Here is a 22,960-nt window from a genome sequence, read left to right on the forward strand (position 1 = left end):
GGTTGAGTCTGGAGCTAGGGTTAGGGTTGCAGCTGAAGCTAGGGTTAGGGTTGCAGCTGAAGCTAGGGTTAGGGTTGAGTCTGGAGCTAGAGTTGGGGTTGGGGTTGCAGCTGGAGCTAGGGTTAGGGTTGCAGCTGAAGCTAGGGTTAGGGTTGCAGCTGAAGCTAGGGTTAGGGTTGCAGCTGGAGCTAGGGTTAGGGTTGTAGCTGAAGTTAGGATTAGGGTTACAGCTGAAGCTAGGGTTAGGGTTAGGGTTGCAGCTGGAGCTAGGGTTAGCGTTTGCAGCTGAAGCTAGGGTTATGGTTGAGTCTGGAGCTCGGGTTAGATTTGCAGCTGAAGCTAGGGTTAGGGTTGCAGCTGGAGTTAGGGTTGAGTCTGGAGCTAGGGTTAGGGTTGCAGCTGGAGCTAGGGTTAGGGTTGCAGCTGGAGTTTAGGTTAGGGTTGCAGCTGGAGCTAGAGTTGGGGTTGCAGCTGGAGCTAGGGTTAGGGTTGCAGCTGAAGCTAGGGTTAGGGTTGCAGCTGAAGCTAGGTTTAGGTTTGAGTCTGGAGCTCAGGTTAGATTTGCAGCTGAAGCTAGGGTTAAGGTTGCAGCTGGAGCTAGGGTTAGTGTTGCAGCTGAAGCTAGGGTTAGGGTTGCAGCTGAAGCTAGGGTTAGGGTTGCAGCTGTAGGGTTAGGGTTGCAGCTGGAGCTAGGGTTAGTGTTGCAGCTGAAGCTAGGGTTAGGGTTGCAGCTGAAGCCAGGTTTAGGGTTGCAGCTGAAGCTAGGGTTCTGGTTACAGCTGAAGCTAGGGGGTTGCAGCTGGAGCTAGGGTTGGAGCAGCTGGTTGAAGGAGCTAGGGTTTGCAGCTGGAGTTTAGGTTAGGGTCAGCTGGAGCTAGGTTGGGGTTGCAGCTGGAGCTAGGGTTAGGGTTGCAGCTGAAGCTAGGGTTAGGGTTGCAGCTGAAGCTAGGTTTAGGTTTGAGTCTGGAGCTCAGGTTAGATTTGCAGCTGAAGCTAGGGTTAAGGTTGCAGCTGGAGCTAGGGTTAGGGTTGCAGCTGAAGCTAGGGTTAGGGTTGCAGCTGAAGCTAGGGTTAGGGTTGCAGCTGAAGCTAGGGTTAGTGTTGCAGCTGAAGTTAGGGTTAGGGTTGCAGCTGGAGCTAGGGTTAGGGTTGCAGCTGGAGCCAGGTTTAGGGTTGCAGCTGAAGCTAGGGTTCTGGGCCGTTTAGGGTTGCAGCTGGAGCTAGGGCTTATGGTTGAGTATGGAGCTAGGGTTAGCTGCAGCTGAAGCTTTATGGTTGAGTCTGGAGCTCGGTTAGATTTGCAGCTGAAGCTAGGGTTAGGGTTGCAGCTGGAGCTAGGGTTAGCGTTTGCAGCTGAAGCTAGGGTTATGGTTGAGTCTGGAGCTCGGGTTAGATTTGCAGCTGAAGCTAGGGTTAGGGTTGCAGCTGGAGTTAGGGTTGAGTCTGGAGCTAGGGTTAGGGTTGCAGCTGAAGCTAGGGTTAGGATTGAGTCTGGAGCTAGGGTTAGGGTTGCAGCTGGAACTAGAGTTGGGGTTGAGTCTGGAGCTAGAGTTAGGGTTGAGTCTGGAGCTAGAGTTGGGGTTGCAGCTGAAGCTAGGGTTAGGGTTGCCGCTGGAGCTAGGGTTAGGGTTGCAGCTGGAGCTAGGGTTAGGGTTGCAGCTGGAGCTAGGTGTTGGGTTGTCGCTGGAGATAGGGTTAGGGTTGCAGCTGAAGCTAGGGTTAGGGTTACCTCTCCGTGGCTGTAGTCTGGATGCCTCCATTGGCCACCAGGGCCCAGTATTTCCCCTGATTTGTCCGGAACAGACACTTCCTGCTCTCCTTGTCTATCTCCATCTGGAACGTCTCCAGGTCCGTCTCGTCCTCCTGATTGGCTGAGATGCTCACTCCTGGGTGGGGCCAGAGGTGTCAGTTAAGTTATTTTTATTATATGTTCAGTCCGAAATCAATCCATCTGAATGTTTCATTGATACCCTAATTCTCAGGGCTAGGCCCCTATTTTCTCAATTTCCACCTGAATTACGTGCCCAAAGCCTGTTGTTCATGCTCTGAAGCCAGGATATGCATATAATTGGTACCATTGGAAAGAAAACACTTTGAAGTTTGTGGAAATGTTACAATAATGTAGGAGAATATAACACAATAGATATGACAGGAGAAAATCCAAAGAAAACAACCCAATTTTTTTGTTGTTGAAAGACCATCCTCTTAGAATGGCAAATATGAGGTCATTTTGAAAATTAGCTCCCTGGATGCAATTCCTATGGCTTCCACAGGGTTTCAGCAGTCTATGTTCAAGGTTCCAGGCTTGCAATTTCAAAAACAAGTAAGAAATATCAGTTTTAGTACAGGGACACAGTCTTGGAAATTCTTGTTTGCTTGCACCATTAAGACAGGACGCACCTGCTAAAATCCTATTGAACATTCCTCTTTCCGTAAGAAATATTATAGTTTGATTACATTTTAGGATATCTGAGGAGTAAATAGAAACTTATTTTGACTTGTTAAACTTGTTAAAATTAGGGGTAGATTTTCGGATTCCTTTCTCTGCATGTTTAACGAGTGGATTACGCAAATCGATGGCGCCAACTAAACAGACTTTCTGGGATATAAAGAAGGATTTTATCTAACAAAACAACACTACATGTTATAGCTGGGACCCTTTGGATGACAAATCAAAGGAAGATTTTCAAAAAGTAAGTGAATATTTAATCGCTATTTGTAAATTTATGAAACCTGTGACAGTGTTTTTTTTTTTAAATGTGGGGCGCCATCCTCAAACAATCGCATGGCATCTTTTCTCAGTAATAGCTACTGTAAATCGGACAGTGCAGTTAGATTAACAAGAAATGAAGCTTTCAACTGATATAAGACACTTATTTGTAACTAAATGTTTAATATCCATAATTTGTATGATTATTTATTTGAATTGTGCGCCCTCCAGTTTCACCGGAAGCTGTCCAGCTAGCGGGAAGCCTAGTCCTAAAAGGCCTCATTACAGGCTGTCTGAAATCTATGGGTACACACTCTTAAACACACACCTGTGGATGACCCACTATACTGTTAAAAACCTCTGTCCATTATGCCGAATGCTAATTGCATTAACATTAATTACATACTGAAACAAAATATAAATGCAACATGCAACAATTTAAAAGATTTTACTGAAGTTACAGTTCATATAGGGAAATCTGTCAATTAAATTACATTAATTAGGCCCTAATCTATGGATTTCACATGACTGGGAATATAGATGTGCATTGGTCAAAGATACCTTAAAAAAATATATATATAGTGGTGTGGATCAGAAAACCAGTCAGTATCTGGTGTGACCACTATTTCCCTCATACAGCGTGACACATCTCCTTTGCATAGAGTTGCTGATTGTGGAATGTTGTCCCACTCCTCTTCAATGGCTGTGCAAAGTTGCTGGAACATGCTGTTGTACATGTTAATCCAGAGCATCCCAAACATGCTCAATGGGTGACATGTCTGGTGAGTATGCAGGCCATGAAAGAACTGGGACATGTTCAGCTTCCAGGAATTGTGTACAGATCCTTTCTCATCATTTCTATTGCACGCTCCCTCAAAACTTGAGACATCTGTGGCATTGTGTGGGTGACAAAATAGCTGATTTTAGAGTGGCCTTTTGTTGTCCCCGCATAAGGTTCACCTGTGTAATGATCATCTTGTTTAATCAGCTTCTTGATATTCCACAACTGTCAGGTGGATGGATTATCTTGGCAAAGTTGAAATGCTCACCAACCAGGATGTAAACAAATTTGTGCACAACATTTGAGAGAAATAAGCTTTTTGTGCGCATGGAACATTTCTAGGATCTTTTATTTCAGCTCAGGAAACATGGGACAAACACTTTACATGCTGCTTTTATATTTTTGTTCAGTATAGTTTAGTAGAGCTTGAAAGCCATTCACTAGTATACTGTACATTCCTTATTTATTCTCTGGGTTGAAAACCACCTTAGTTACCCAAAACCGTACTTTAGCGACATAGCACGTTTTTTTAGGAGGCCTTTACCAACTGACCTACAAAAACATGTGGCTTGAAACAGGTCCATCCAATCAAATCATAGTTTATTGGTCATGTATTCATACTGTATTTGCAGGTGTTATAGCAAGTGAAGCAAAATGCTTATGTTACTAGCTCAAACAGTGCAATAGAATTTATATTAGAGTGAGAATGTGTCAGAATCCCGAATATAAATACACAGTATGTTTAGACAGTATAGAATGGGTCAGAATCCAGAATATAAATACACGGTACGTATAGACAGTACAGAATGTGTCAGAATCCAGAATATAAATACATGGTATGTTTAGACGGTATAGAATGGGTCAGAATCCAGAATATAAATACACTGTATGTTTAGACAGTATAGAATGTGTCAGAATCTAGAATATAAATTCATGGTGTGTATAGACAGTATAGAATCTGGGGGGGAAAAAGTGGTATGTACAATAGAAGGTATGTTAGGATGAGCTATGTTGAGAATACAGTATATACATTGGGGCAAAAAAGTATTTAGTCAGCCACCAATTGTGCAAGTTCTCCCACTTAAAAAGATGAGAGAGGCCTGTAATTTTCATCATAGGTACACTTCAACTATGACAGACACAATGAGAGAAAAAAAATCCAGAAAATCACATTGTAGGATTTTTAATGAATTTATTGGCAAATGATGGTGGAAAATAAGTATTTGGTCAATAACAAAAGTTTATCTAAATACTTTGTTATTTACCCTTTGTTGGCAATGACAGAGGTCAAACGTTTTCTGTAAGTCTTCACAAGGTTTTCCCACACTGTTGCTGGTATTTTGGCTCATTCCTCCATGCAGATCTCCTCTAGAGCAGTGATGTTTTGGGGCTGTTGCTGGGCAACACAGACTTTCAACCCCCTCCAAAGATTTTCTATGGGGTTCAAATCTGGAGACTGGCTAGGCCACTCCAGGACCTTGAAATGCTTCTTACGAAGCCACTCCTTCGTTGCCCGGGCGATGTGTTTGGGATCATTGTCATGCTGAAAGACCCAGCCACGTTTCATCTTCAATGCCCTTGCTGATGGAAGGAGGTTTTCACTCAAAATCTCACGATACATGGCCCCATTCATTCTTTCCTTTACACGGATCAGTCGTCCTGGTCCCTTTGCAGAAAAACAGCCCCAAAAAGCATGATGTTTCCACCCCCATGCTTCACAGTAGGTATGGTGTTCTTTGGATGCAACTCAGCATTCTTTGTCCTCCAAACACAACGAGTTGAGTTTTTACCAAAAAGTAATATTTTGGTTTCATCTGATCATATGACATTCTCCCAATCTTCTTCTGGATCATCCAAATGCTCTCTAGCAAACTTCAGACGGGCTTGGACATGTACTGGATTAAGCAGGGGGACACGTCTGGCACTGCAGGATTTGAGCCCCTGGCGGTGTAGTGTGTTACTGATGGTAGACTTTGTTACTTTGGTCCCAGCTCTCTGCAGGTCATTCACTAGGTCCCCCCTTGTGGTTCTGGGATTTTTGCTCACCGTTCTTGTGATTTTTAAGTGGGAGAACTTGCACAATTGGTGGCTGACTAAATACTTTTTTGCCCCACTGTACATACACAGTGAGTAAACAACAGTATATGCACGGAATATGAGGTGACAATATACATTGGGCATTAGTTTCAAGTTTTGATAGACAAAGGCACACATATGATACACACATACACACACATCACTAGCCCTTTGTGACCAAAACAGGCAGTTTGATTTGGCCATGCTGTAACCAATTAACCCATTACTTAATTAATGTTCAACACAAAATGTTAGTCTTATTCGTGGTATCCATGTTGTGGTTTGTATTAGGAAACAAACAATAGCACAACACCACAACAACGCCCCAGTGAAAAAGATTGTGGAGGGCTCATGCCAACATTAGACGTATCCCAGAATATCCCTAAATTATTTTGTTAATCCTTTAATGACACAGATCCCTTACCCATCTATCCCCCGTCCACTCCTCCCATCTCTATCTATCCCCCATCCACTCCTCCTCCCATCTCTATCTATCCCCCTCTCTCTTTCCCAGTGGGGCCATGCTCTAAGCAGCCTTGGAGTGCCAATCTGCCAATCCATCCAATCCCCAAATGAAAGAGGGAAGGGAAAAAAAGAATAAGCAAAAAAGAGCAGATTGTTTGGTCCATGCTCAGTGGGAGAGGCCGACGCTTCCACACCAACCACCAACCACCGACACGCAAGCTTTAATTTGCATGCACACCAACGGACACAGGCATGCACACACTTAAGCATTTCACTGTAAAGGTTACACCTGTTGTATTCGGCGCATGTGACAAATAAAAAGTGACTTGATTTAGGCAGATTCTGCCAGCCCCTTCACTTGACTAACCAGTCTCATACACTGGGGTCCTCCTAAGTTACACTGAGGTTTCTAAAGCAACTAAGCCTATCTATCCCCCAGTATAGGAGTGTAAAAACCTCTCCTCTATTTGTTTGATGGGATTCTCATCTCAGCAGTGCGTCATGCTTTATTGTCCATTTCACAGCACACCATCACCATAACAGTTTACGGAGCTCAGCTGTGATCACACTACAGCCCATCTAGAGAGAAAGAGGAGAGAAAGGAGGACAGAATGAGAGAGGAAGAAGACAGGAATCAGGGGCCATTAATAGAAGATGATATACCTATCTGATATCTTGAAAGGCGTTGCTGACACCACGGTTAGTCCAGCATACCAGATGCTGCCATTTGGATGGTGGCCTGGTGTTGCACACTGACTGCTACACAGCCCAGGGCAGTGGTTTCACACCTTTACTAGGGGATGCCCAGACGTTTAGCAATTTTGTTGTAATCTTGAACTAGCCGACCTGATTGTGTGTGTGTGTATTTGAGCGTTCGTCTCGCTTTCATTTTCCGGCCAGAGCAGATCACTGTACCCCAGGGAGTACAGAGAGGTGATGACAGACATGATAACATATTTGATGCACACACACCACATGGACGCGTTAACAGAAAGAGAGAGGGAAGGCAGGAGAGAGAAGCCAAAAGAGAGGAGTTGGATTGAAGAGAGAGAGAGAAGTATAAAGTCAGTTTCTGAAAGGAGAGATAGATAGCTCTCTCCTCCTCTCTGCTCTTTCTCTCCTCTCTGCGATCTCCTCCTCCTCTCTGCTATACCGCCTCCTCTTTTCTCTCTCTCCTCCTCTCTGCTATCTCTCTCTCCCCCTCTCTGTTCTCTCTATCCTCCTCTCTGCTATCTCCTCCTCCTCTCTGCTCTCTCTCCTCCTCTGCTATTTCTCCTCCTCTGTTCTCTCTCTCCTCCTCTCTGTTCTCTCTCTTCCTCTGCTCTCTCCTCCTCTCTGTTCTCTCTCTCTTCCTCTCTGCTTTCTCTCTATCTCCTCCTCTGCTCTCTCCTCCCTCTCTTCCTCTGTTCTCGCTCTCCTCTCTGCTCTCTCTCTCCTCTTCTCTGCTCTCTCTCCTCCTCCTCTCCTCTCTCTCTTACCCTGCTATCTCCTCCTCCTCTGTGCTCTCTCTCCTCCTCTCTGTTCTCTCGCTCATCATCTCTGTTCTCTCTCCTCCTCTCTGTTCTCTCTCTCTTCCTCTCTGCTTTCTCTCTCCACCTATTTGCTTTCTCTCATCTCCTCTGTTCTCTCTGCTCCTCTCTGCTCTCTTTCTCTCTTCTCTGCTCTCTCTCCTCCTCTCTGTTCTCTCTCTCCCCTATCTCTCTCTCCACCTCTCTGCTACCTCCTCCTCTCTACTCTCTCTCCTCTTCTCTGCTCTCTCTCATCATCTCTGCTATCTCTCCACTCTGTTCTCTCTCTCTCTCTTCCTCTCTGTTCTCTCTCCTATGCATACAGTCTATCCCTCTCTCACCACCCTCTCCCTTGCTTTCCCCTACAGTCTCTCCTTTTCTAACCCTCATCTTTCCCCTTTCTCTCCCACCTCACCATGCCCCCTTTTTTCCTCCCTTACCCTTCCCTCTCCTCCTTTATTCTCTTCCCAGTTCTCTCCCCGGGTTCCCCTCTCAACCTCCTTGATCTCCATCCCTGGGCTGGTGTCTGTGGCTGACTGACTGACCCAGCTGACTTTCTAATTTGTGGGCTGAGTTGCTCCTGGCTGTGTGGTGTGGGCCAGAGACCCAGAGCTTGAATTAGAGCAGGGCTTGGATTTCTGAAAACAGACTCCCCGCCTTCAATGATCAACCGCCCTGGCGCTATAAATGATTTAACACAATCTACACCTCACCACTCACCAATACATGGTGTGTTGGAGAGAAAGAGAGAGAGTTTTTATGTGTATGTCTGCGAGCGAGAAATCTTGTGTGTACCCCGTATGAGTGTCTGTCAGCACTAGTAAATCAAATCAAATTTTATTTGTCACATGAGCCGAATACAACAGTTGTAGACCTTACAGTGAAATGCTTACTTACAAGCCCTTAACAACAATGCTTTAAGACTTTAAAGACTTTAAGACTTTAACACTTCAAAAAATAAGTGTTAAGTAAAAAATCAATAAGTAGAAAATATAAAATAAAAGTAACAAATAATTAAACAGCAGCAGTAAAATAACAAGCGAGGCTAAATACAGGGGGTACCGGTACAGAGTCAATGTGCGGGTTATTGAGGTAATATGTACATGTAGGTAGAGTTAAAGTGACTATGCATAGATAATAAACAGAAAATAGCAGGGGTGTAAAAGAGGGGCCTGGGTAGCCCTTTGATTAGCTGTTCGGGAGTCTTATGGCTTGGGGGTAGAGAGATGTAGAGACATGTAGTGGAAACAGGTGGGTGAACAGGTGGGTAAACAGGTGGGTAAACTCTGATTGTTGAAAAAAAAGTAACACTCCTTATATTTTTATACATTATTCTGCAACAGGTGGGTAAACTGTCCGGGCAAAAAAAAGGTGTGTAAACTGCGTGCATTTGCGTTTACCCTCCACTACACCACTGGTCATCGGCATATCTTCCCTGATGTTTCCTGTACTCCTCAGGCCTCGAGGTCATCACTTTCTGCTCGTCTCACTCAGCCATTTGGTTGTTGCAGATAGCAGCACTAACCAGGAACAATGAACCACAGCTACTGTTCCAACCCTCAGGTTGGAGTAACACATATTTACCTCAGAGCAAGAGGCATGGGCCAAAGACCCCAGCATCAAACACACAGACTGTACACTGAACATCAGATCAGTGGTATTCAAACTTCAGCGGGGGACCCCCGCAACCCCACCCCAAATCTAATGACACTGTCACACCCTGATCTGTTTCACCTGTCTTTGTGCTTGTCTCCACCCCCTCCAGGTGTCGCCCATCTTCCCCATTATCCCCAGTGTATTTATACCGGTATTCTCTGTTTGTCTGTTGCCAGTTCGTCTTTTTGTCAAGCCAACCAGCGTTTTTGTGTCAGCTCCTGCTTTTTCCCAGTCTTTTCTCATCCTCCTGGTTTTTGACCCTTGCCTGTCCTGACCCTGTACCCACCCGCCTGATCACTCTGCCTGACCTGACCCTGAGCCTGCCAGCCGTCCTGTACCTTTGCCCCTGTTGCTGTAATAAACATTGTTACTTCACACAGTCTGCGTCTGGGTCTTACCTTGATACCTGATTGTACTAACTGGCCATGACTGACCCAGCAGACCCGGGCCAGCTGCGCGACGCCATATCCTCCCAAGGAGCTACCATAGGGAGGCATGAGGAACTGCATCGTGGCCTTATGGAGGGGGTCCAAATGTTGGCTGAACAGCATGACCGGGCATTGGACGGTTTGCTGGAGCAATTCAGTGGGTTGTCTGGGGGGCAGCCTACCACGGTGGTAATCCCACAGCCCCTCAGTAAAACCTCAGTAATCCAGCTGCTGGCAGTGCCGCCTCAATCGGCCACTCCGCCAACTCAGGAGCCCCGTTTACCCCCCCGGAACACTTAAATGGAGAGTCGAGCTCCTATCAGGCATTTCTAGATCAGTGTGCCCTCATTTTCGAGCTTCAGCCATTCTCCTTCCCCTCGGATAGCTCCAAGATAGCCTATCTCATCACGCTGATGTCAGGGAGTGTTCTCACCTGGGCTACTGCTGTATGGGAACAGCAGCCGGCCATATGCCTTAGTCTGGAGGGATTCATGGCAGAGGTGAAGAAGTTTTTTTATGCCCCATTCTCCAGGGAGAGAAGCTGCCCAAAGGCTAATCTAACTTCAGCAGGGTGTCTGCAGTATGGCTGACTATGCGATGGATTTCCGCACGTTGGCAGCGGAGAGTGCTTGGAACCAGGAAGCACCGTTCGATATGTTCCTGCAAGGCGTCTCGGAGGTGGTCAAGGACGAGCTTGCTGCTCGGGAGTTACCTACGGATCTCGATTCCCTTATCGCTTTGACCATCCAAATCGATGGGCAACTACAGGAACGACGGCGGGAGAGGGAATTCGATTTTGCTCTCATGCCCAGGGATCCCACCTTGCCTCCGAGTCAACCTGGAAGCTCCTGACGGTCTTGTTGCCGAGAGGATCTGAAGGTTCCTGACCTGCCCCGAGGGCTGCCGAAAACGTCCGAATCACCGCTTCCTGAGCCTATGCCACTAGGTAGAGCTGGGCTGTCGCCAGCGGAACGGAAATACAGGATCGACATGAACAGTTGTCTGTTTTGCGGGACTCTTGGTCATTTCATGCCCTCTTGTCCTCTAAAGAAGCCAGGCTCACCGGCAGGAGCAAGGACTCTGGTGGGCCATATGGAGAACGTTCCTGCTTCCACCCATTTTCATGCCATTCTGCTGTGGGGAGACCAGTCCAAATCTCTCTGTGTTCTCATTGATTCCGGGGCCGACAATAGTTTTTTTGGACGCTACCCTGGCGTCCAAGCTGAACATCCCCACTCAGCCCCTCTCCATTCCATTGGACGCTAGAGCACTGGACGGGCGCTCTAGAGGCCCGAGTCACCCAGAACACCACTCCCATTCACCTATGGGTGTCAGGGAACCATAGCGATGCTATCCAGTTCCTGCTCATCAAGTACCCTCTGGTTCCCGTGGTATTGGGATTCTCCTGGCTCCAATGACACAATCCCCTCATTAACTGGTCTACTGGTGCCATCATGGGCTGGAGCCCGTTCTGCCACGCCCATTGCCTGAAGTCAGCACCAACTTCCCAGTGACATCTTCCTCGGGGCTCGGAAGGTCCCCCGGACCACTCCGCCATTCCTGCGGAGTTCCAGGACCTCGGGAGGTCAGCAAGGCCCGGGCCACGTCGCTTCTGCTGGACCGACCCTATGACTGTGGGATTGACATTCTCCCTAGCACCACGCCACCCGGGGACGTCTGTACCCTCTGTCGGGACTGGAGACTAATGCTATGGATACCTACATTGTGGAATCCCTAGCTGCTGGATTTATCCGTCCCTCGTTTTCTCCCGCCGGTGCAGGCTTCTTCTTTGTGGAGAAAAATGACAAGAACCTGCGCCCATGAATTGACTACCGGGGACTCAACTAGAGGTCGACCGATTAATCGGAATGACTGATTAATTAGGGCCGATTTCAAGTTTTCGGGATTTTTGGACACAGTTTATGGCCGATTACATTGTACTCCACGAGGAGACTGCGTGGCAGCCTGACTACCTGTTATGCGAGTGCAGCAAGGAGCCAAGGTAAGTTGTTAGCTAGCATTAAACGTATCTTATGAAAAAACAATCAATCTTAACATAATCATAAGTTAACTACACATGGTTGATGATATTACTAGTTTCTCTAGCTTGTCCTGCGTTGCATATAATCGATGCGGTGCCTGTTAATTTATCATTGAATCACAGCCTACTTCGCCAAATGGGTGATTTAACAAGCGCATTCGCAAAGAAATCAATGTCGTTGCACCAATGTGTACCTAACTATAAACATCAATGCCTTTCTTAAAATAAATACACAAGTATATATTTTTAAACCTGCATATTTAGTTAATATTGCATGCTAACATGAATTTCTTTTAACTAGGGAAATTGTGTCACTTCTCTTGCGTTCTGTACAACAGAGTCGGTGTATATGCAGCAGTTTGGGCCACCTGGCTCGTTGCGAACTGTGTGAAGACCATTTCTTCCTAACAAAGACAGCCAACTTCGCCAAATGGGGGATGATTTAACAAAGCGCATTTGTGAAAAAAGCACAATCTGCAAAAGAGATGGCCCAGCTCATGGTGCAGCACATCTTCTGGATCCATGGGCTGCCCGTGGACATGGTCTCTAACAGCCAGTCAGAGCGAGCCAACCAGGGCCCCGAGACCACCCTGTGCTGCCTGATTTCCGCCAACCCCACCACCTGGAGCCAGCAGCTTGTGTGGGTCGAATATGCCCACAACACCCTTTCCTACGGGCCTTTCTCCCTATCGAGTGTTCTCTGGGGTATCAGCCCCCGCTCTTCCCTGAGCAGGAAGAGGAGGTCGGCATACCTTCTGCCCAGATGTTTGTCCGCCGCTGTCGTCGTACATGGAGGAGAGCCCGGTCGGCCCTCCTCACGACCTTCTCCAGGTACGACAAGTGGATCTCCATCGGACCCCGGCTTCCTCTGGTATCATCTCGGGCTGACGGTATGGCTCTGCACCCGGGATCTGCCCCTCCTGGTGGAGGCTCACAAACTCTCCCCCCGGTTTATCAGCGCTTTCCCCATCTCCAAGGTCATTAGTCCCTCTGCTGTTTTGTCTTCTGTTTCCCCGTACCCTTCGTATTCACCTCACCTTTCATGTGTCCCGTATCAATCCCATGTCTCACAGTCCCTTGTCTCCCATTTCCAGGCCCACCTCTCCTCCCTGGGTCATCTATGGTCATCGATGGCCAGTACCTGGTTGACTGGGAGGGTTATGGCCCAGAGGAGAGGTGCTGGGTCCCCGCTAGAGACATCCTGGACCCAGCCTTCATTGCCAACATCCATCGTCGGCACCCGGTCAACCAGGTATGCGCCCAGGTAGGACGCCAAGTGGTGGTGGTGGTGGTGGTGGCGCCTCTCTTCCCCATTATCCCCTATGTACTTTTTACCTGTGGTTTCTGTTTGTCTGTTGCCAGTACGTCTTGTTTGTCAAGCCAACCAGCGTTTTTGTGTCAGCTGCTGCTTTTCCCGACTCTCTTTTATCATCCTTCTGGTTTTTGACCCTTGCCTATCCTGACCCAGTACCCACCCACCTGACAACTCAGCCTGCCCCTGAGCCTGCCTGCCGTTCTGTACCTTTGCCCCTGTTGCTGTAATAAACATTGTTACTTCAACATGGTCTGCATCTGGATCTTACTCAATTAAATTGTATTTTTCTAATTATCTTTCTCAAAAATATTTGTGTATTGTCCCATGATTAAAAGTATGTGGACACCTGCTCGTCAAACATCTACAAAATCATGGGCATTAATATGGAGTTGGTCCCCTCTTTGCTGCTATAACAGCCTCCACTCTTCTGGGAAGGCTTTCCACTAGATGTTGGAACATTGCTCTGAGGACTTGCTTCCATTCAGCCACAAGAGCATTAGTGAGGTTGGGCACTGATGTGAGGCGATAAGGCCTTTTTTGTTGTTGTTTAGTTTAGTTTATTAATTCAACCATTAAAAGAAAACACACATAAAACTTAAAAGCCATACATGCACATGAATAAAATCATTGAGGATAACATACAATAAAGTCTGGGACTTATTTTCATTGTGGTCCTCTTGAGACAAGATGGCTAGACAAGATGGAACACAGTATGGCAGTGATATAATAAAACAAAAACATAAAAGAAGAACATCTATCTCATCATTCCAGTTACATCATAGGGGTTATTCATATGGGCACAGAGGACATCAAACATATTTTTACTTTCTTTTTTAAAGCTGCCCAGAGAGGACGTTGTTTTTATAGGCAGAGGCAACTCATTCCATTCTGAGGCTCCAGTATACAAGAAAGTACCTTTCCTAGCATTACTCCTGAACCTGTATAAGCACATATCAGCAACACCTGATCTGGTGCTGTGATTGCGTGTATCCCTAACACTAGGAAAGTAATCACTTAGATATCTGGGCGCAGGACCATAAATACTCCTGTAAAACAAACCTAGTCTAATCTGGGACACCCTAGCCTCAACAGGCAGAACCATAAATCCTCCTGTAAACCAAACCTAGTCTAATTTGGGACACCCTAGCCTCAACAGGCAGCCAGTTTAGTTCCTGGAAGCAGCTCCTGCCTATGGGAGTACGTGGACTCACCTTCAATACTACCCTGAGCATCTTATTCTGGGCTATCTGGAGCTTCCCCTTCATAAATTTAGATACAGTGCCTTGCGAAAGTATTCGCCCCCCTTGAACTTTGCGACCTTTTGCCACATTTCAGGCTTCAAACATAAAGATATAAAACTGTATTTTTTGTGAAGAATCAACTACAAGTGGGACACAATCATGAAGTGGAACGACATTTATTGGATATTTCAAAAAATGTTAACAAATCAAAAACTGAAAAATTGGGCGTGCAAAATTATTCAGCCCCCTTAAGTTAATACTTTGTAGCGCCACCTTTTGCTGCGATTACAGCTGTATGTCGCTTGGGGTATGTCTCTATCAGTTTTGCACATCGAGAGACTGACATTTTTTCCCATTCCTCCTTGCAAAACAGCTCGAGCTCAGTGAGGTTGGATGGAGAGCATTTGTGAACAGCAGTTTTCAGTTCTTTCCACAGATTCTCGATTGGATTCAGGTCTGGACTTTGACTTGGCCATTCTAACACCTGGATATGTTTATTTTTGAACCATTCCATTGTAGATTTTGCTTTATGTTTTGGATCAGTGTCTTGTTGGAAGACAAATCTCTGTCCCAGTCTCAGGTCTTTTGCAGACTCCATCAGGTTTTCTTCCAGAATGGTCCTGTATTTGGCTCCATCCATCTTCCCATCAATTTTAACCATCTTCCCTGTCCCTGCTGAAGAAAAGCAGGCCCAAACCATGATGCTGCCACCACCATGTTTGACAGTAGGGATGATGTGTTCAGGGTGATGAGCTGTGTTGCTTTTACGCCAAACATAACGTTTTGCATTGTTGCCAAAAAGTTCAATTTTGGTTTCATCTGACCAGAGCACCTTCTTCCACATGTTTGGTGTGTCTCCCAGGTGGCTTGTGGCAAACTTTAAACGACACTTTTTATGGATATCTTTAAGAAATGGCTTTCTTCTTGCCACTCTTCCATAAAGGCCAGATTTGTGCAATATACGACTGATTGTTGTCCTATGGACAGAGTCTCCCACCTCAGCTGTAGATCTCTGCAGTTCATCCAGAGTGATCATGGGCCTCTTGGCTGCATCTCTGATCAGTCGTCTCCTTGTATGAGCTGAAAGTTTAGAGGGACGGCCAGGTCTTGGTAGATTTGCAGTGGTCTGATATTCCTTCCATTTCAATATTATCGCTTGCAGTGCTCCTTGGGATGTTTAAAGCTTGGGAAATCTTTTTGTATCCAAATCCGGCTTTAAACTTCTTCACAACAGTATCTCGGACCTGCCTGGTGTGTTCCTTGTTCTTCATGATGCTCTCTGCGCTTTTAACGGACCTCTGAGACTATCACAGTGCAGGTGCATTTATACGGAGACTTGATTACACACAGGTGGATTGTATTTATCATCATTAGTCATTTAGGTCAACATTGGATCATTCAGAGATCCTCACTGAACTTCTGGAGAGAGTTTGCTGCACTGAAAGTAAAGGGGCTGAATAATTTTGCACGCCCAATTTTTCAGTTTTTGATTTGTTTTTGTTTTTTTAAATATCCAATAAATGTCGTTCCACTTCATGATTGTGTCCCACTTGTTGTTGATTCTTCACAAAAAAATACAATTTTATATCTTTATGTTTGAAGCCTGAAATGTGGCAAAAGGTCGCAAAGTTCAAGGGGGCCGAATACTTTCGCAAGGCACTGTAAGCCCCCAAACCAGGAAGTACTAGCATAGTCAAAATGGCATTGAATGAGGGCAGTAGCTAGCACTTTCGTGGTGTCCTTATCAAGCAGCTTGGACTTCCTAGCCAAAAACTTCGTCCTGGCATTAACCTTCCCTAGCACCTTATTGGCCATACTCACACCTCCCAAGCTTCCATCATGGATACATCCCAAGTAGCTTACAGAGGTTTTAGTAGTCAGCACCTCACCCCCTAACTCCACCCTGATTTCAGATGACCTACACAATTTAGGCCTGAATCCAAAAATAATTGCTTCAGTTTTCCCTAAGTGCAGAGATCGCTTATTATCTCCAAGCCATTTGCTAATGTTAGTAAGCTCTGTGCTAAGTATGCTCTCCAACATAGTTTTACTTTTGTGAGACATCAGAAGTGTAGAGTCATCCGTATAAAGAAAAAGACGGCAAGAACAAGCATCTTTCATATCATTAATATACAATAAAAACAGCAGAGACCCAAGCACGCTCCCCTGCGGAATGCCACAACTCATTGGTTGTGCCGAGACAGTTTATTTTTAATTTTTAAATGTAACCTTTATTTAACCAGGAAGGGCTCATTGAGATTTAAAATCTCTTTTTCAAGAGTGTCCTGGCCAAGATAGGCAGCACCAAGTCATTACAAAAATTACAGACAAACAACATGAAAAACTACAAGTATTCTAGTAAAAACCATAGAATTCAGAAGAGTATAACAAAATCAAAAACAGCTAATTAAAAACATTGACAGGTCAGGGAATCAGTCTCATTCATCAGTGATTTAAAAATATCAAAATACAAGTTCTTCCAGTTTAAAAGTATTTTGTAAAGCGTTCCAAGATGATGGCACAGAGTACATAAAAGCCCTTTTACCAAATTCAGTTCGGACATTTGGAACAGTTAGCAGGATAAAGTCCAGCGAACGAAGAGAGTACCCACCACATTTCTGGACAATACAAATGCCCAAATAAAAAGGTAGTAAACCCAAAATGGCTTTGTAAATAAAAGTATGCCACTGCCTGAGCCTACGAGTGACTAGAGAAGGCCAGCTTCTTCCTGAGTCCCGATTGGTACATTGATAAAATAGAGTTAGTAAATAAAAACTCTTTTAGCTGTTCACTCACAAGGGTTTCAAGTATTTTCACCAGGGCTGACAGCTTTGAGATTGGCCTATAATTATTTAAAAGAGTTGGATCTCCCCCTTTTAAAAGTGTTAAGACAAATGCTGATTTCCAGATTTTTGGAATTTCATTACATTCCAGGGTTAGATTGAACAGATATGTAAGTGGTTCAGCTATGAAATCAGCTGCCAGATTTAAAAAGCAGGGATCAAAAAGATCAGGACCTGCAGGCTTTCTCTGATCTAAGGACAGTGAACCATTAGCCTCTACTACTTGCTCTTGTCATGCCCTGACCGTAGATTGCTTTGTATGTTTCTATTTTTGTTTGGTCAGGGTGTGATTTGGGTGGGTATTCTATGTTTGTATGTCTAGGTTTTTGTATTTCTATGTTTCGGCCGGGTATGGTTCTCAATCAGGGACAGCTGTCTTTTTTTGTCTCTGATTGGGAATCATACTTAGGTAGCCTGTTTTGCCACCTTAGGTTGTGGGTCGTTTTCTGTTTAGTGTTATTCACCTTGCAGGACTGTTGCGGTTTTCCTTTTTGTTGTTTTGTTTATTCAGTGTTCAGTGCGATTATTAAAGATGAACACGTACCCTGCTGCATTTTGGTCCGATGATTCCTCTTCTTCCGATGAAAGCCGTTGCAGCTCTCTTCCTGATAAATAGGACTTTACCCAGCCTGGATGGATACTGCTTAACCTCTGGCCTCCAGTTTGGAGATTAGGAGACAGTGGTTAACTGTATCAAAGGCCTTCTGTAGGTCAAGCAGTACCATTCCACACAGATTTCCCTCATCAATCTCTTTCCTGATGAAGTCAGTCAAGTAAAGTAGACATGAATCAGTGGAGTATGTTTTTCTAAAACCCGACTGAAAATCATACATTAGACCCTGTTTGTTAACATATTCATACAGGCCTATAATTCCCAGGGTCAGTCTTTATTCCCTTCTTATACAGAGGTATAACTTTAGCTTGTTTCATGTCCCTGGGAAAGGTGCCTTGTTCAAGAGATTAACAATATGCGTAATACAAGGGCCAATTTGCTCAGCAGAATCTATAAGAAACCTTGCAGGAATATTATCCAGGTCTGTGGCATTGGAGCATTTAAGCTCTGCCAGTATACGGACTATTTTGGCTGTTGCTACCTTTGCAAAAGAAAAAGAGCCTGGCTCGCAGTCTGTGCTCCAATTCATCCCAAAGGTGTTCGATGGGTTTGAGGTCAGAGCTCTGTGCAGGCCATTCAAGTTCTTCCACACCGATCTCGACAAACCATTTTTGTATGGACCTCGTTTTGTGCATGGGGTCATTGTCATGCTAATATAGGAAAGGGCCTTCCTCAAACTGTTACCACAAAGTTGGCAGCACAGAATCGTCTAGACTGTCATTGTATGATGTAGCATTAAGATTTCCCTTCACTGGAACTAACTAGCCCAAAACATAGTTAGCACTATGCATGGAGACAGGTAGCGTTCTCCTGGCATCCGCCAAACCCAGATTTGTCTGTTGGACTGCCAGATGGGAAAAAGTTATTAATCACTCCAGAGAATGCTTTCCCACTGCTCCAGAGTCCAATGGCAGCGAGCTTTACACCACTCCAGTCGACGCTTGGCATTGCGCATGGTGCTCTTAGGCTTGTGTGCGGCTGCTTGGCCATGGAAACCCATTTTATGAAGCTCCCGACTAACAGTTCTGCTGATGTTGCTTCCAGAGGAAGTTTGGAACTCGGTAGTGAGTGTTGCAACCAAGGACAGACGAATTTGGCGAGTTACGCGCTTCATCTCTCGGTGGTCCCGTTCTGTGAGCTTGTGTTGCCTACCATTTCGTGGCTGAGCCGTTGTTGCTCCTAGATGTTTCCACTTCACAATAACAGAACTTACAGTTTACCGGGGCAGCTCTAGCAGGGCAGTAATTTGACGAACTGACTTGTTGGAAAGATGGCATCCTATGACAGGTTGAAATAGACTAATCCACTAATTTGAAGGGTTTCCACATACGTTTGTATATATATACTGTATGTCCTCTTAATTTTTTATTTTTTTGACATTGTTTGTTCCAAGATCTATTTTAATTATTTGGCAACCCCAGTACAGTTTGGGTCGCGACCTCGACTTTGAATAATACTACTGCTCTAGATTCTTGGAAAGATTTACTCTAGATTAGAGGTCGACCGATTAATCGGAATGGCCGATTAATTAGGGCCGATTTCAAATTTTCATAACAATCAGAAATCGGTATTTTGGACGCCGATTTTTTTCATTTTATTTTATTATTATTTATTTTTTACATCTTCATTTAATCTTTATTTAACATGGCAAGTCAGTTAAGAACACATTCTTATTTTCAATGACGGCCTGGGAACAGTGGGTTAACTGCCTTGTTCAGGGGCTGAACGACAGATTTTTACCTTGTCAGCTCAGGGATTCAATCTTGCAACCTTAGGGTTAACTAGTCCAATGCTCTAACCACCTGCCTCACAAGGAGCCCGCCTGTTTCGCAAATGCAGTACGAAGCCAAGGTAAGTTGCTAGCTAGCATTAAACTTGATCAATCATAATCACTAGTTATAACTGGTTGATGATATTACTAGTTTATCTAGCGTGTCCTGAAAAAGGACTGTCGTTGCTTTAACGTGTACTTAACCATAAACACCAATGCCTTTCTTAAAATCAATACACAGAAGTATATAAATCCAGGCTAGCAGGCAATATTAACCAGGTGAAATTGTGTCACTTCTCTTGCATTCATTGCACGCAGAGTCAGGGTATATGCAACAGTTTGGGCCGCCTGGCTCATTGCAAACTAATTTGCAAGAATTTTACGTAATTATGTCATAACATTGAAGGTTGTGCAATGTAACAGCCATATTTAGACTGATGGATGCCACCCGTTAGATAAAATACATCTTGTTTTCGAGATGATAGTTTCCAGATTCGACCATATTAATGACATAAGGCTTCCTATAAGAACATCCAATAGTCAAAGGTATATGAAATACAAATGGTATAGAGAGAAACAGTCCTATAATTCCTATAATAACTACAACCTAAAACTTCTTACCTTGGAATATTGAAGACTCATGTTAAAAGAAACCACCAGCTTTCATATGTTCTCATGTTCTGAGCAAGGAACTGAAACGTTTGTTTTCTTACATGGCACATATTGCACTTTTACTTTCTTCTCCAACACTTTGTTTTTGCATTTTTTAAACCAAATTGAACATGTTTCATTATTTATTTGAGGCTAAATTGATTTTATTGATGTATTATATTAAGTTAAAATAAGTGTTCATTCAGTATTTTTGGAATTGTCATTATTACAAATGCATCCTAACAATCGACCGATTAATCGGTATCGGCTTTTTTGTCCTCCAATAATCGGAATCGGTGTTGAAAAATCATAATCGGTCGATCTCTACTCTATATTCAATCTCGATTTTAACAGATGAAATACTAATAACATGGTAGATTCTGGAATCAGTTACCGGGTCTATGATAATGCAGTTGTTTGTCGCTTGGGCAATGGGAAAGAGACATTATTCTGCAGTGGGTTTCAAAAGCACTCTAAAGTTGGGGTGGCAGGGTAGCCTAGTGGTTAAAGCATTGGACTAGTAACTGAAAGGTTGCAAGTTGAAATCCCTGACCTGACAAGGTGCAAATCTGCCCCTGAACAGGCAGTTAACCCACTGTTCCTAGGCTGTCATTGAAAATAAGAATTTGTTCTTAACTGACTTGCCTAGTTAAATAAAGGTAAAAATTCAAGTTAAAGGGATACTTCAGCATTTCTACTTCCCCAGCGTCAGATGAACTCGTGGATACCATTTTTAAAGTCTCTGCGTGCAGTTTGAAGGACGTTGCTAACTGGTGTTAGCACAATGACTGGAAGTTTAAGTAACTGCTAGTTAGCATTGGCTCACGAAACTACCTCTAACTTCCTTCATACTGGATGCAGAGAAATAAAAATGCTATCTATGAGTTCATCTGACTCTGGGCAAGTATATAAAGGGCTTCATCGCCAACATCCTAAAATATTCCTTTAAGCTACTGTAAGGAAGCAGTGGAATTTTACTACTAAAAGCCCTATAACAACACAATAATAGAATGTTAGAAACAGAACAATCAATCAACGCATGCACACTCGCACGCACACACACGACACCATATCAACTGTGTTCATCTGGTCTTCGAGGAAACACCCAACCTCAGGCAATATGACAAGGTAAGGAACCTGAAAACTACATTTCCCATAATTATGGAACAGTCCCTATCGGCTGTCAAACATCCCTATCGAGTGGCCGTGGTATGAGTCCATGCACATTCATTACGGCCACTAATGTTTTTCCTGTACATCTGAAAGCTCAGTTACCACAGTAGGTATCAAGTGGTACGAGAATTATTTGGGAGTAGTAGTAGCAGTAGTTGCAGTTGTAAGAGTAGTTTTAGAGAGGAGAGAGAGAGAAAAACTAAAAACAGAAAGACAATGTAAGAGGTGTGTACTGTTTATTTATGTGTGTGTGATGCACATGTTCATACTGTGTTTCCTCTACTGTGTATGTGGTGTATGTCTTACCTTGCCGTATAGACACATATTTACTGTTGGCTGCCATCAGCACCACCTGAGGGTGGCTCTCCTCCAGGTCAAACAGCTCGTCCTTCCCCGGCTTGCTGCACCTGCCAGACCTCAGTGTCCCCGTGGGGCCCATGGGACTCAGGTACTTCCCCTCACAGTCCTTAAACGCCAGCTTCCCACACTTCAGCTCCAGTGTGTACCCCGTGCCCCTCCCGCTCTCCGCTGACAGCTTCCCATCGTTGACTAGGTAACGGCTGTCACAGGTCTTGAGCGGTTACTTCCTATCCAGGTAGACGAGCGTCAGGAGCGCTGCCACGCCCCACGGAATGTTCCGGTCCACGGCAATCTCACCATTGGGGGTGACAGGTGGGTGTAGCGCTAGCGGGCTATACTGAGCAGGTTGGCCTGCGGGTGGAGTGCCAGGTGTACTGTCTACAGCTCTGCCTCTGTCATCACCTGGGTGAAGCAGGACAGGTAGTCACAGGAACCTCCAAAGAACCTCAGATAGGGTTCAGACTGCAGTGCCCAGCGGCCATCTGATTGGGCAGCGATCAGGAAGAGGCAGTCTCTGTTCTGGACCTCGGCCTCGCAGGTGACCTTGCCATCCTTGTCGGAGGCCAGGTATCAGCCCAGATGGCTGCAGAAGTAGACCACCTGGGGGTCCTGGGAGTCCTGCTCTAACATCCACACCTGCTTCCTCTTCAGACTGGGGCCCGATGCATTCACCTGATGGAGGAGAGATCACTGTCAAACAGAGCACTGGGAATAGCTCCACTTGTCTCCCTCGGTCCTATCCTCTTCTCCTGTCTTCCTCCTTTCAAACTCTTTCCTGCTTTAGACAAACTTGGTTGGCATCTACTCTACTCAGGCATGAAAAGGACAAAGGAGTTGGCTAAAGCAGACCAGACTGGCACCAGTCTAGACAGGACACAGTAGGACTAAACTGTGTCAGATGACATATCTCACCTTGAAGCCAAAGGCCTCTGCAGTGAGGTAGCAACTCTCATGATTGATCAGACCAAACTGCAGCTTCAGTGGACAGTTTGTCCTGTTAGTGGGCATCCTGACCTGGAGAGGGGAGGAAGGGAAGAGGGCGGAGGTTATAGGGGAATGACAAGTATGGCGAGAGGTGAGGTACGAGGGGTCGGCAGAATGAGGCAATGAAATATGAGAAGAAATCAATGAAGAAGGTAGCTATGTAATGCAGGGACTACAAATTCCTGCTTCTCTGCCGTTTAAAAAAAACATTTTTTACACAGATTAATAATCTATTTACTCTGGTTATGTGGTTCCTTTTCTGTAGTTTCTGTGATTCCTACGCTCCTAATTCCCAGATTAAAAAGAATCCTTATTCTGTCTCTGTCTCCTCTCCTCTTGTCTCT

At 45.0% G+C, this 22,960-nt stretch overlaps 1 pseudogene; it reads right to left on the reverse strand.

Annotated features, from left to right (window-relative positions):
- Positions 1-1,376: 1,376 nt before the first annotated feature.
- On the reverse strand, positions 1,377-22,640 carry LOC112254674 (annotated as a pseudogene).
- Between the last annotated feature and the right edge of the window lie 320 nt (positions 22,641-22,960).

This window comes from Oncorhynchus tshawytscha, linkage group LG27, assembly GCF_018296145.1.
Source record: "Oncorhynchus tshawytscha isolate Ot180627B linkage group LG27, Otsh_v2.0, whole genome shotgun sequence".
In the NCBI taxonomy this organism is placed as follows: domain Eukaryota; kingdom Metazoa; phylum Chordata; class Actinopteri; order Salmoniformes; family Salmonidae; genus Oncorhynchus; species Oncorhynchus tshawytscha.